Below are 14,085 nucleotides of genomic sequence, written 5' to 3'. Positions count from 1 at the left end.
ACCACCCCCAATCGGGATCTCTGTAGAGGGACCGGGAGTGAGCATCTAAAAGATGATCCCAGGTGATTCTGAAGTTTAGGATGTTTGAGTAGATTTCCAAGGCCTTAGATCTAAAACGTGCATATGAATCCCAGCCCACGTATCTTCTTGAAACCTCAGTTTGTTCATCTGTGAATGAGAACAATCCTCATTCTCAAGGGAGACAAAGTAAAGATGCCTAACAGTGCCTGCACTGATTTTCAAACCTTAAAAAATGTGGTCTCTGGTAAGGAATACATTTTGCGTCACAACTGGTACACACACGTACGCAAATTTGTGTCTTGCTTGTGTGTTAAGTGCAACAGAGACCAGGGAACCATACTCTCACCCTTGCTACAGGCAGCATCTCTGGAGAGTTTCTGATGGAGTTGATTCTGATTTCATTTAAGAAACAATACCGGTAGGGGCGCCTGGATGACTCAGTCAGTTGAGCGTCAGACTCTTGATTTCAGCTCAGGTCATGATCTCAGGATTGTGGGCTAGACCCCCGTGCTGAGCGTGAAGCCTGCTTGGGATCCTCCCTCTCTCTCTCTCTCTCCCTCCACCCCTCTTCTCCACTCACGCCTGCTCTCTCTCTCTAAAATAAAAAATTTAAAAATTTAAAAAAAGAAATAGAGGTAGAGCTCCTGGATGGCTGTTCTGGTTGAGAGTTGCCCTTCGTAAAGTTCTGCGTGCACGATTTCAGCATAGCCTGGATGTTCACAACAATCCTGGGAGGTGAGAAGTAGGTTGGTACCGAGGAAGCTGGAGAAGAAGGGACTAACAGATTTGGGTCTAGGGGCTTCCCTTCAACCCATGTGACTCTACACTGTCCTGTGTCACCTCAGCCTAGCCTCCCAGATGGTCCCCACAAGACTTTTTGGACACTGAGGCTGAGGTCACTCTCACTTTTGAGGGTCCTGGTTTATTTTGAAAGATGAAGAAGTGCCAAAAGAGGAGGAGAACTATCATCTTTAACAAACCAATGCCCTGGACATACAAACACATCAACAGCAATGACTGCGTATATACCCCTATTTGGAGATTATATTAGAAGCCTAAGTTTGAGACCATTCATGATGTGGGACCCTATTCAAATAACCTTCCCATGCCTCTCCCCCTTGACAGGGGAGAGGTCCCCATCGCCAAACTCATTTTGCATGAATCTCCTTTGATGGAGGTTGGTGGTGACCTTGCTGGGACAGGTTCCCTGCAGGGTGGGGATGGGAGCCAGCCATTAGTGAGCCAAGGAATGAGAGGAACCAAAGTCATGGACAAAGTGAGTAAAAGTACTTTCCCAAGGCACAGCTCTAACAGGCAGGAGTGAACCAGGATGGTAACTGAAGCACGGGCTTCTTGAAGGAGTGTTGATATGAGATGAGAGATATTGAGCTCATGGAAAAATGACAGGAGGATCTATCTAATGGCCAGGTTGAACTTGAAGACAGAAAAGGAGAAATTACAGTGGGGAAAGACGGGGAAATATGCAGATGCAGACTGGGAGGAATCAGCCTTTTGTGAAAAGTTACCTCCAGGGGCACCTGGGTGGCTCAGTTAGTTGAGTGTCCGACTTCGGCTCAGGTCATGATCTCACCATCTGTGAGTTCGAGCCCAACGTTGGGCTCTGTGCTGACAGCTCAGAGCCTGGAGCCTGCTTCGGATTCTGTGTCTCCCTGTCTCTGTCCCTCCTCTGCTGGCTTTCTGTCTCTCTGTCAAAATAAATAAACATTTAAAAAAAATTAAAAAAATAAATAAAAAGGTACCTCTTTCCCCTCCAGAATCAAACGCGATAGGTAACCCGCATCACCATGCAACCAAACAACAGATGAAGGAAAGTGTCTCCTCATAGGATTTTCCAAACGACATATGCAAATAAGATGCTGGAATTAGAATATCACCATCTTGCAAACCCCTGTTGGATTAATGGATGTAGACATTGAGCATCAATTGCTGCTTACATCAAAAAAGAAGTGAAAACAAGACATTCTGTGTCCCCTGATGAAAGAATGCGGTGGCCGCTATAAGATTGCCGAAGGGATCACTTCTGTATCTGACGAAGACTTTGGGTCCAGCTACCACTTTGCAAGGAATACAGGGGGTGGAGGGAAATGTTGAGCTTCGCCAAGAACATGCAACCAGCAAAATTCAAACTGTGAGAAACCACTGGTCAGTCTCTAGAGTTCTTCAAAATATAAAGTGTGTGGAAAGGAAAAGGATGAAGGGGAAACCCACAGAGGGAAAGAGATGTAAAAGATACATTCATTTTTTTTTTTTAATTTTTTTTTTCAACGTTTATTTATTTTTGGGACAGAGAGAGACAGAGCATGAACGGGGGAGGGGCAGAGAGAGAGGGAGACACAGAATCGGAAACAGGCTCCAGGCTCTGAGCCATCAGCCCAGAGCCTGACGCGGGGCTCGAACTCCCGGACCGCGAGATCGTGACCTGGCTGAAGTCGGACGCCCAACCGACTGCGCCACCCAGGCGCCCCATACATTCATTTTTTAAAAACAAAAATTCTTATAATGTTTTAAAAAAATTTTAATGTTTATTGATTTTTGGAGAGACAGAGCATGCGCAGGGGAGGGACAGAGAGAGAGAGGAAGACACAGAAACTGAAGTAGGCTCCAGGCTCAGCTCAGAGCTCACACAGACGCTTAAATATGCCTAATTAGATGATAAATTCAAGGAAGTAGTAATTTTTAGGGAGGGTCGGGGCTGTGACTAGGAAAAGGCACGTAGAGAGCTTTTGCGGGGGGGAAACCAGAGTTCTGTTTCTTGACTGGTGGAGTTTTAAAAACATGTGTGTCTTATTTGAGCCTTGAAAAAATTGAAATACAATTTCTAAGGCCTCAGGTGCTAACAATACAGATAACAAAGGGATTGTGTTAATAAAGAGAGGCCAGTGTCTGGGATTTGCCTGACAATAACACAGAAGAGAGGTCAGAGGATGAAGGTACGGAAGGGCCATGACTGGCCGCGGGGTGGTGATTCTTGGGGTCACTTGATGGGTCCATGGGTGTCCATTATTACACCATTCTGTCTGCCTCTGTGAATGTTTTAAACTCTCTAAAATTAAAATTAGAATAAAAAAAAAAGAGATGTGTGTCTTATAATAGTTCACTAAGCTACACGATGTATTTGTGTCGTTTTCTGTACCTGAGCTTTATTTTACAAGGTTAAAAATATCCAAGGCAGCGTCCTCCAGTTTTACATGCCTGTGGCTTTCAGCTCTGGCACCCAATGCAACACTTAAGGCGTCAATGACTGTGGTTCTTCAAAACCCTCCCAGTTCAGCAGCTGTCTTCCTTCTCCCGGCACCACCAAGAGCGAGAACTTGTAGCTCGACACAAGAGAAATAACAGAGGATTTGGCATTAGAGAGACCTGGACCAAAGCCTCCTGTCTACACGTGTCACTTGCTGCCTTCTACCTAATAGCTGCACAGTGTTGTGTAAGGTCCCTGATCCCAGGGAGCTTCAATTTCCTCATGTATCAAATAGGAATAATGCATTGTCGTGAGGATTAGGTAAGTGTGTGCAATGGTATACCATAGATGTTCAAGTGATACTATTACTATAATTATTTTTATGAGTCAAAGAACAGGCTGACCAGGTTCTGGGACCTGGAAAGCGTGTGAGTCCACCACCATGTTGGGGAGTCATTCTGATTGTTCCCATAGCTGCCCTAAGCCCACTGGTCTTTTCTCTTCCTGACTTCTGCTTTCTCATGAGGACAGGCCCAAGCAGGGAGGAATGGAGTCATACCTTTGAGGGCTGGGAGCACGTGACGCTCTTTGGGGTGTCTTTCCCGAGGATGTTATATAAGGAATCGATGAGTCACCCTTTCAGTAACAAAGCCAATGTCAAAAAAAAAAAAAAAAAAAAAACCACCTTCATTGACTATTCCTTTCCCATTGGGGGTTCTACTCTTGGGAGGTACGGGCTTGTCCGCAGGAAGCCACCTAGTCCCCCATCTTCCGCCAACACTGCTGAGGCCACCAGGACCTGTCTGACACTCCACCTCTTCGAAGATAAATCTAGGTAACATCTTTCTCCTCCAGGGGACATTTGGAAGTTTCTGGAGACTTTTGGTTGTCAAAGCTGGGAAGATGCTACTGGCATCTACTGGGTAGAGACTAGGCAGGGATGCTGCTGAACATTCTACATCACGCAAGACAGATCCTCACAGCAAAGAACTATCAGGCCCCAAATGTCCATAATGCCACGGTTGAGACACCCTCATCTAGAGGGAAGTGGGCAAAGAGGATTGTGGCCTGCAACCTCTAGGTCCTGCCCCAGGCACGCCAGCCTGTGCCCAGTTTACAGACGGAACACTCAAGGCCATGAGAGGTTCTATGGCTTGCCCAAAGTCACCGAGCTGTCAGAGATATGGTTTCCTGAGGCTCATTCTCTGTTAGAGATCACATCCTCAAGATTTCCTGATAATTGAGATTTATGGCACCTCTTTCAAATATGACCTTTCAAGGACACCCTGAACCACAAGAAGGAAGTGGTGGTTTCCCCCGACCTTAAGAGTTGCTCATAGAACAAACTCACTCGTTTCCCTGACTCTGAGATGGTCCAGCCCAGCGCCCAAGCGAGGCACACGAGCCCTTTCAGGCTCGGGTCCCTTTCGTTGCTGTAGCTTCGGTCACACCTCTCTCGGCTCACGCTTCTCTCCCAGGGCTTCCTCCACGCCCCACGGCCTTACAGCCACGTCTTTGTTCACTGTTTGCCAAATTGGTACCCATTCCTCCTGAGGATACCAGGTTATTTTAGGGAGATAAAAAAATGACTGCTTTTCACTTGAATACTTAGGTATTTGTTTTCCTGTGTATCAGGAGAAAAGAAACTAGCAAGCAGCCCCATGATATAGATCCGAAGCAGGCTCTGTGCTGACACCAGAGAGCTGGACACAGGGCTCAAACCCACAAACCATGAGATCGTGACCTGAGCCGAAGTCAGACACTTAACTGACCGAGCCACCCAGGCGGCCCTGAAGTGTCTCTTTACACTTTCCCCTGCCTGTCCTCCTTCCTGTGTCCCCCGCTTGCCTCCCTGCCTCCTCACCCAGTGCACCCCTCACCCAGGTCCGGCCTATTCAGGCTGGAAAACCCCACAGAGGCTTCTGTTCCTCCAGAAGCTTTTCTGACCCCCATCCCGCTTCTAGCCCAGGCTGGGTCAAATGTTTCCTCTGTGAACTCCGGGAGGCAGGACATACAGCTAAGTTGTGTCTCAAGTAACACTGCCTACCTAGCACAGCCCCCGACTGAGTGGAGCGGGCTCTGGGCAATTGTTGAAGAGCAGAGACAAGGCACTGCTTTTTACTGTGGGGCTCCTGTCCCCAGCTCAGCCAGAAATGAGCTCCTGACCAGAACCTCAGCCACAAGCCGGGGCTTAGGAGCATTTCAACTTCATCTCCGCGATCATCCGAATAAGGACCGAGTACCGTGTGGCCTTGCACCCCAACCACGTGTATACAGCCTGTTGCCGTGTGCCCGAGAGTCTCTGAACTCCAGCCTGGGGGACCTGCTTCGGTTTGCGTTTAGCCAGATCAGTTTTTCCCCCTCTGAGCTTCAGTGTCCCCAGCCCTAAAATGGGATGGGGGAGGAATACCCACCTCCCAAGGTTTCCGTGAGTTTTGATCTGAGTGCGTGGCTGTGGAAGCATTTTGCAAAGCATAAACACTTTTGAATGAATGGAAGGGGTTGTTATTTTTAAGCTCATAAATGAGGACAGCCTGGTGCTCTGGGGTTTTTTCAGTGTGATGCTGTGTAACTAGAATAACCGGATTGCATGTTCGTGCATCTATACATGCATGCGTGCACACACCCTGCTTACAGAATGTGGTTTTGAGGCCTCTCCAAGATCCAGCAAACGCAAGCAGCTCGGAGAAGGCAACTAGGACACGACAGCTCAGAAGGGCGAAGTCTGAGAGGAGACGTAGACGAGCAAAATCCAGAAACAGTTTCTTCCCTTCAGACATTTACCAGCACTTGCTTGAGTAGCTCCTCTAAGACGTGGGGTTAAAGGATGTGTCTCCACCCTCGACAAGTCTATTTCATCAGGGAGACCCGCGTGTGAAGGAGAGCTACCATGCTGAGTGATGACCACTGGGACTCACGACACTTGGGGGACTGCAGGAATTCCCAGATGTGGCCCCAGATCCTGGGGAGTCAAGGTCCACTGCAAGAGAGATGAGAAAGAGGCTGTTTTAAGATGAAAGAAATGAGGGGCGCCTGGGTGGCTCAGACGGTTGAGCGTCCCACTTAGCTTGGGTCATGATCTCACGGTTTGTGGGTTTGAGCCCCGCTCTGTGCTGACAGCTCGGAGCCTGGAGTCTGCTTCGGATTCTGTGTCTCCTTCTCTCTCTGCCCCCCACCCCCGTTTGTACTCTGTGTCTCTGTCTCTCAAAAATAAACATTAAGAAAAAATTTAAGATGAAAGAAATGGAATACTACTTTACTAATCATCCTCTACATGATTCCCCAGGAAAATATAATGTCTTTATTTTTCAGAGGTGTTTTTAAGTTGTTTGCAAAGAGGAACAGATTGGCATAGAGAGGCACAGTTTCATCCTGAGCCCCCAGGAGGCCTGGGGCTGCGGCGTCTGGTACTTCCCAGCGTTGCCCCAGTGTCGAGCAGACAATGGCACAACAACCGAAGCTGCTGATAAATCCAAGTATGACATCAATGCACAGTGAGGGCCAGCAAACACGGCCTGACCAAGTCCTGTGCAGGGCCTGGGGGCCGGAGAAGAACAGGAGGGTGCACACTGGCTACACCCCAGCAAGTCAGGCGACAAAGGGGGGGAACAGTGCGATGTGATGCCTGATGCCCAGACGGCCTCTGCCTGAGCTGAGGGTGACAGTGAGCCCTGCTCAGAGGATGACATCCATGCCTGTGATGAAATCTGCTCCTTTCCTGCCTGGCATGGCTTCCACGGCCACCGTCTGGGGTCCGGACAAGCCAGGACCTGATGCCACAACTTTGTGGGTCCCTCCAGTTCATACCCTCCCAACTTTGGGCTCCTCTAGACCAAGGACCAGTGCGTTCGCTCCAAATCCCTGGCACAGTGTAGGGACTTGGAGAATGTTTGCTGAATGAATGAAAGATTGGAAGAGCATTGCAGATTTCTAGAAGAACCATGGCAGAGAACATCATGTGCCCTGAAACCTTGCATTCTCAAAGGTTACAAGTGGCTCTGATTTAGAGCTCACTGATTCAACTTATCTGAGCATTTCCATTATGCACCTCTGCCTTTTCTTGTTAAAAACACTAATAGTATTCGGGCACTGGGGCGGTCAGTCGGCTAAGCATCCGATTCTTGATTTCAGCTCAGATCATGATCTCCTGGTTCATGAGTTTGAGCCCCACATTGGGCTCTGCGTTGACAGCACAGAGCCTGCTTAGGATCCTCTCTCTCCCTGCCCCTCCCCTGCTTATACTTGCTCTCTCAAAATAAATAAACATTAAAAAAACACAAACAGTATTAGGAAGATATATATAGTATATATGTCAATTATGAAACATAACTTAAAAATGAACACCTTAGGGGCGCCTGGGTGGCGCAGTCGGTTAAGCGTCCGACTTCAGCCAGGTCACGATCTCGTAGTCCGTGAGTTCGAGCCCCGCGTCAGGCTCTGGGCTGATGGCTCAGAGCCTGGAGCCTGTTTCCGATTCTGTGTCTCCCTCTCTCTCTGCCCCTCCCCCGTTCATGCTCTGTCTCTCTCTGTCCCAAAAATAAATAAACGTTGAAAAAAAAAAAAAAATGAACACCTTAAACCACCTCTAGAACTGGCACGTTTCCAGTCCTAATGCGTTCACTGGGGCACAGCCTCTGCTAACTCATCCCCCGGCAGACCCTCGCAGACCATCTCTTAGAGCCACTTTCCTGAACTTTCTGTTGGTTATTCCGTTTACTATTTAATGGCTTCGCTCCAAATGTATACAGAAATTTTACTTTGTTTTGTTTCACTTGTTTTGAGCTTCATAAGGAGGAATAACACTCAACCAAATCTTAGGCACCTTGCTTCCTTTGTTCATTAGTTCCATGCTATTGCATGTGGCCGTACTTCGTTCATGCTCACCTGTGAATAGCATTCTATTGTATAAATATACCACCATCCATCCATTCATTCACCTGCTGATGGACTGTATGCTTGTTTCTAGCTGTCTGCCATTATTTACAATGCTGCCATGAACACTCTGCATGTATTTTCTAGTGCACACGATTAGGGCTTCATCTCGGGTATATATCACGAAGCAGATGCTGGGTTGTAAAGTTTTGAAATGTTCAGGAGCTGGTGAAGTATATTCACAGCCGGAAGTTCAGAGCTGTCTGAGACCAGGCCCAGGGTACCCTCCAGCCTTGCTCCGACCACCCCGGCCATGCCCACTCTATGAGCCATTCCCAGAATGCTGATGTGCCCTGCACTTCCTCTGCTCTAGGACTTTGACCATGCCCCTAGCACCTTTCGTGTCCCTCCTCCATCTCCTCTCTTCTCTCAAAGTTCAGGTCAAACCCCACCTCCCTGCCTGGCAGCCAGTCTCCTCTGCTGTACTCTTTGCCTGGGTTCAGGGAGGAAACATCCACTGTTAAGCCCCAGCTCTACTTTCTCGTGAATGTTGTGATTTTAGAAAGTTTTCTGTCTCTGAATCTCAGATCCACATCCCTAAAACAGAGGGGAAATGCCATGACTACTGAATGTTTACGGAGGCCAGGCTAACTTTTTGTTACGTGCATTCCTCAATTAACACAATGTGGTAGCATGTTGTCCTTAGGATCATACGCTTTGGAATTAGATCATCCTGGGCTTGAGGATTAAGTGAGTCAACAAATATAAAAGACTTAGCACAATGCCTGGCACATAGAAAACGTGCAGTAATTTCTAGCCTGTGGTTAATCCTCACACCCTCATAAAGGAGTCGCTTATGAAGGAGTCACTGTTTTTATTCCCAATTTACAGAATAGGAAACTGAGGCACACAGAGATTATATAGCTTGCCCGAGGTAAATGGTCAAGTTAGGATTTGAACCTTAACAACAAGTGTAAGCCCCTAATGACTTTCCATAACTATAGTTTGAAGATGAGAGGCTAAAAAGAAAGTATTAAAATCAGAAAGTGTTTTCTCCTTTTCTGCCTATTGAATATTTGGCCAAACTCCTTTGGCTGGTGCTCAAGTCTATATTTTCTGTCTTTAAAAACGAAAGACTTCCAGACAGAAAAACCTGGCTATTTTTGCATCTAGTGCCTTCCTGGTTTAGCCAGGGCAAAAGGATGGCTTTAAACAGTCACAATGGTTCATTCAGGGGGAACCTCCTTGCTGGAGTCACTGTTGCTTTCTGTCTTTCTCTCACCTAAAAAAAAAAAAAAAAAAAAAAAAAAAAAAGAGTTTATGAAGCAATAAGCCAACGCTATAAACATGTTTTCCAATTCACGACCAGCTGTCTGGTGAATCATAAAGCTCCTTGAAATGAGTGTGAATCAGGACTATCCCAACAGTGAAAAGATTAGGAGACTTTAGGGGCGCCTGGCTGGCTCAGTTGATACAGCGTGCAACGCTCGATCTCGAGGTCGTGAGTTCAAGCCCCACACTGGGCATAGAGACTACTTAAAAGAAAAAAAAAAAAAGATTAAGAGACTTCAGGTTTTATAAAGTTTTTTTTTTTTTTTCAACGTTTATTGGGACAGAGAGAGACAGAGCATGAACGGGGGAGGGGCAGAGAGAGAGAGGGAGACACAGAATCGGAAACAGGCTCCAGGCTCCGAGCCATCAGCCCAGAGCCCGACGCGGGGCTCGAACTCACGGACCGCGAGATCGTGACCTGGCTGAAGTTGGACGCCTAACCGACTGCGCCACCCAGGCACCCCAAGAGACTTCAGGTTTTAAAGTGGTAAATAATCTGGTAACCAGAAGCCTTCCGACCATTTAGGTCTTTTAAAGATTAAACACTCTGCCCAAGGCTTCCCTGGCCTTTTCATCCAGGTACTCCAAATGCTTGTCAAGAGGATTTGGTGTTTGGGGGCTTTCTGACCACAGACAGGTGTAGGGGAGGGGAGGTACAAAGTGCCTCCTCTCAGAATTCTGACCTCCTTGTGCCTCCCTATAGGGTAAGGCCAGGCTGAGGAAGTACTGGAGAACACAGCTGGGAAGGGGCCCCCAAAGAGCAGACCAAGGATGGAGGAGGCACACCTAGGTTCCACGTCCAGCAGAACTTTCTAACAAGCCGGACTATTCAGTGGTGGAGGGGGAGTGGCAGGGGGCCCCCGGAAGAGGGTCAGCAGTCTGCTGAGAGGACTCAGACGGCCGGGCCAGCAGCCTGCATTCATACTCCACGAGGCCTTGGTCCACGGGGCAGTGAGACCCTGACCCTACAGCTTGACCGAGAAAAGCCTGGGTCCTTTGACCTCAAGCTCAGGTCTCTGTGCCGAACTATGCTGTGCCTTAGCTCCCAACTTCCAGCTTTCACTCTCTAAGAAGCAAGGATTTTTTGTTTTTTGTTTTTTGTTTTTTTTAACTGTGATAAAATACACATAACATAAAAGTTACCATCTTGACCAGTTTTAAGTGTACAACTCAGTGGCATTGAGTACATTCACATTATCATGCAGCCATCACCACCACCCGTCTCCAGAACTCCCTGTCTTTTCGTACCGAACTCTACACCCATTAAACACGACCTTCCCATGTCCCCTTCCTCCCAGCCCTTCGTAACCACTCTTCCACTTTCTGTTCCTAGGAGTGTAACTACTCTAGGTGCCTCAGACATGTGAAATCACATAGGCTTTTTCTTTTTTGTGGCTGGCTTCCTTCACTTAGCATGATGCCCACAGGTTCATCGACATGGTACCATATGTCAGAATTCGCTTCCTTCCTAAAGGCTGAATAATATCCCATTGTATATATCGTCCACATTTTGCTTATCTGCTCATCCACTGTTGGGTACTTAGGTTGCTCCCATGTTTGGGCTACCATGAAGAGCGATGCTATGAACATGGGTGCACCGTATCTATTTGAGCCTGGATTTCAATTCTTTGAGGTATATACCCAGAACTGGGATTGCTGGATCATATGGCAAACCTATGTTTCATTCTTTGGAAGGACCACCATACTGTTTTTCATAATGGCCATACCACTTTACATTCTTACTAACAGTGCACAAGTGTTCTAATTTCTTCAGATCCTCATAAACACTTTTGTTTTTGTTTGTTATAGTAGCCATCTTGATGGGTGTGGGGTGGTATCTCACTGTGGTCTTTTTATTTTTTACTTTTTTTTTAAAGTTTATTTATTTATTTTGAGAGGGGGAGAAAGAGCACGAGATGGGGAGTGACAGAGAGAATCCCAAGCAGGCTCTGCGCTGTCAGCACAGAGCCCGATGCAGGGCTCGAAGCCATGAACTGTGAGATCGCGACCTGAGCCAAAATCAAGAGTAGGACACTCAACCGACTGAGCCACCCAGGCGCCCCTCATTGTGGTCTTGAAGACACTAAGTCACCTCTAGGGTCAGTCCAGGCCCTCTACCAATGGGAGATGGGATTAAACATGGAGGGATTTTATTAGGAGGGAAAACCAGGAGGGAGCAGTGTGGGGCTTGGCGGTGGGGGGGGGGGGAGGGCAGTTAGGGTGGGAAGGGAAACAGAGTGCATCTGTAGAGTCATCTCAAGAGGCAGAACAAGGGTGGCTGCAAGTCTGACCCCAAGTGAGGAAGACAAGGAAGGAAGCTGGGCAGAAGCATCCCAGACCGCCATCCAATCTCAGGAAGGTTCAGCAAGGTTGTTGGGGAGACCTTGAGCCAGTGTCACCTCACGGAGGAGTCTGGCATCTCCCAGGAACAGGGCTGCCTTGGTACGCCTGCTACACTCAGTCAATGGCTGGGAGCAGCCCGTGAGAAGTGCGGCCAGCACAAACACAGTGAAGGATTTCAGAGCAGCTCTGGGTCAGTTACGGTCAATGACTGTCTCCATCGTTGCAAGTCTAAGTTAAATAAGGTCATACTAGAGGAGGGTGGGCCCCTAATCCAACATGACCAGCGTTTTTATAAAGTGGGGGAATTTGGACACAGACTCACTCACAGACAGGGCCAGCGCCGTGTGAAGATGAAGGCAGAGAGGGGAGACGCTTCTTCCAGCCAAAGAATGTCAGAGATTACTAGCAAACCACCAGAAGCGAGGCGGGAGACATGGAACAGATTCTCCCTCAAAGCCCTCAGAAGGAACCAGTCTTGCCGACACCTCGGTCTCAGACTTCTAGACTCCAGAACCATGAGATGGTCAATTTCTGTTGTACAGGACACTTAGTTTGCAGTAATTTGTGTGGCAGGCCCAGCAGATCAATAGAGAAGAAGAGGAAGAAACCCGGTTACAATGGTCATCACATTGGACATTGAATTTTTAAGGAGCTCTACCCTACTGTATGATGACATTAAAGAAAATTATGTTACTAGAAAAAAAAATAATTGCTTATCAGGAGATTATTCTGATGTGGCAATACACAAATGTTTTCAAACAGCTGGTACCTTGTAAAAGGAGGCTCTTGTAAACAGGATATTCCTGTTGGCATGGGACTGCATATTTGCTTAAAAAAACAGTGCCCTGTTTCTGCAACAGCGAACCAATGCAAACAAGGAAATATAGCTGGAGAAATTAGAAAATGCATACATCGTAGAAAATCCCCTGGACGTGAATGCAGACAAGACCAGCTGAAGAGTGTCAAAAGATACCTGGCAAACACAGAAACTTGCCCTTTGAAACGTTTGACATTTTTCTGGAAAAGTCACACTCGGGTATATTGAAAAGAAAAAGCATAGAATGTCAAAGCGGGAAGGGAGCTTAGCGATCATCTCCTCTATCTACAAAATTTTCCTGGTTGAAGGAACTGAAGCCCAGAGAGGGGAAGGGACTTGCCCCAGGTCGCACAGCCGGCAAGTGGCTGCTGGGACTCCTGAACCCGGCTTTTCTGACTCCAGGTGAGGGAGTCCTTCCCTCTCGGCCATCCTTTCCTCTTTCATTCTTCCACCTCTCCCTCTGTGCCTGTTCCTGAGTTAAATCCATGAGCGAAAAAGATCACTTTCTACCTGGCAGGTGAGCTCTCCTCACTGTTCCCATTGTCCCTGGGTGTTGGCAGGGCCGGTTCAATGCTTTCACCCACTAAACCGGGAGCTTCAGAGAATTATTCCGAGGTATGTCCGTGGACCTGATGCACAGGGTGACACCCTTGTCTCCCAGTGCCTGATTTATTGCCCCAGTAGAAAAAAACCCAATGCTCAGCAGATTCCTCCCTCCCTGGCGCGCTTCATCCCCGTAAGGACCTACCTTGTTGCAACAGGGACAGGAGGGGCTTGGCAGGCAACTACATCACAGTGTCCAGCACTGACAACACAACACGCTCGCAAGACACACAGCCGCGAAGCCCCTGGAGGACCGAGGCAGGCTCCTAAAAAATGCAGACGTGGGGAAAAGTGGAGTGGTAGAAAGAGAAGGGGCTTCACCTTCGGGTTTGAGTCTGGTTCTGTCCTACCCTTAGGCAGGCTTCTGAACTCAGCTTCCACTGTGGCATCTGACCACAGGCTGTCAGGAGGATTTGATGAGACGATGCTCGCCACTCGGCGAGAGCTTGTCCGTGGTGCTGTTTTTACACGAACTGCTGCTTGTCGGGGTTTCTGAGGACTTTCTGCTGCCGGGACCCTGGGTGCCAGTAAGACCAAGGCTCACGGGATCTGACAGGCTCGTTGTAACAGCCTGTAAACTAGTCCCTCTGCCTCCTTTCCCTCCTCCCCACTCCACCTGCCCTCCCAAGTGATCTTGCTGAAGTGCCAACCTCTTCATGTTCTTCCCTCTGCAAGAACCTCCTTTGGCTGCCCTTCACTTCCAGGATCGAGTCCAAACGCGGAGGCTTGGCACACGAGTCCATCGTCATTTGCACCTGGCAGCCCCCCATGCCTGAGCCTCACAGATTTGCTCTTCACTCTCTAAACATCTGTTACTTTTCACCCCTCGAGTCCCTGTGCAGGCTCCCTTGCCTCCTGCCACGCTCTTTCTCCTCTTCTTGATCTAGCTCAGTGG

At 48.1% G+C, this 14,085-nt stretch overlaps 1 long non-coding RNA gene across 1 annotated transcript; it reads right to left on the bottom strand.

The window, feature by feature from the left end:
• Positions 1 to 1,286: 1,286 nt before the first annotated feature.
• On the bottom strand, positions 1,287 to 6,190 carry LOC147574976 (uncharacterized). The gene is made up of 2 exons (XR_015242931.1): positions 6,008 to 6,190; positions 1,287 to 1,727 (listed from the first exon to the last, which is right to left on the bottom strand). It is a non-coding gene; the product is annotated as an uncharacterized LOC147574976 (long non-coding RNA).
• Positions 6,191 to 14,085: the final 7,895 nt, after the last annotated feature.

Source organism: Puma concolor, chromosome D4, assembly GCF_028749965.1.
Source record: "Puma concolor isolate L17-30 chromosome D4, mPumCon1.1.hap2, whole genome shotgun sequence".
Taxonomy (NCBI): domain Eukaryota; kingdom Metazoa; phylum Chordata; class Mammalia; order Carnivora; family Felidae; genus Puma; species Puma concolor.
This window is presented reverse-complemented; position numbering and strand designations above follow the sequence as displayed.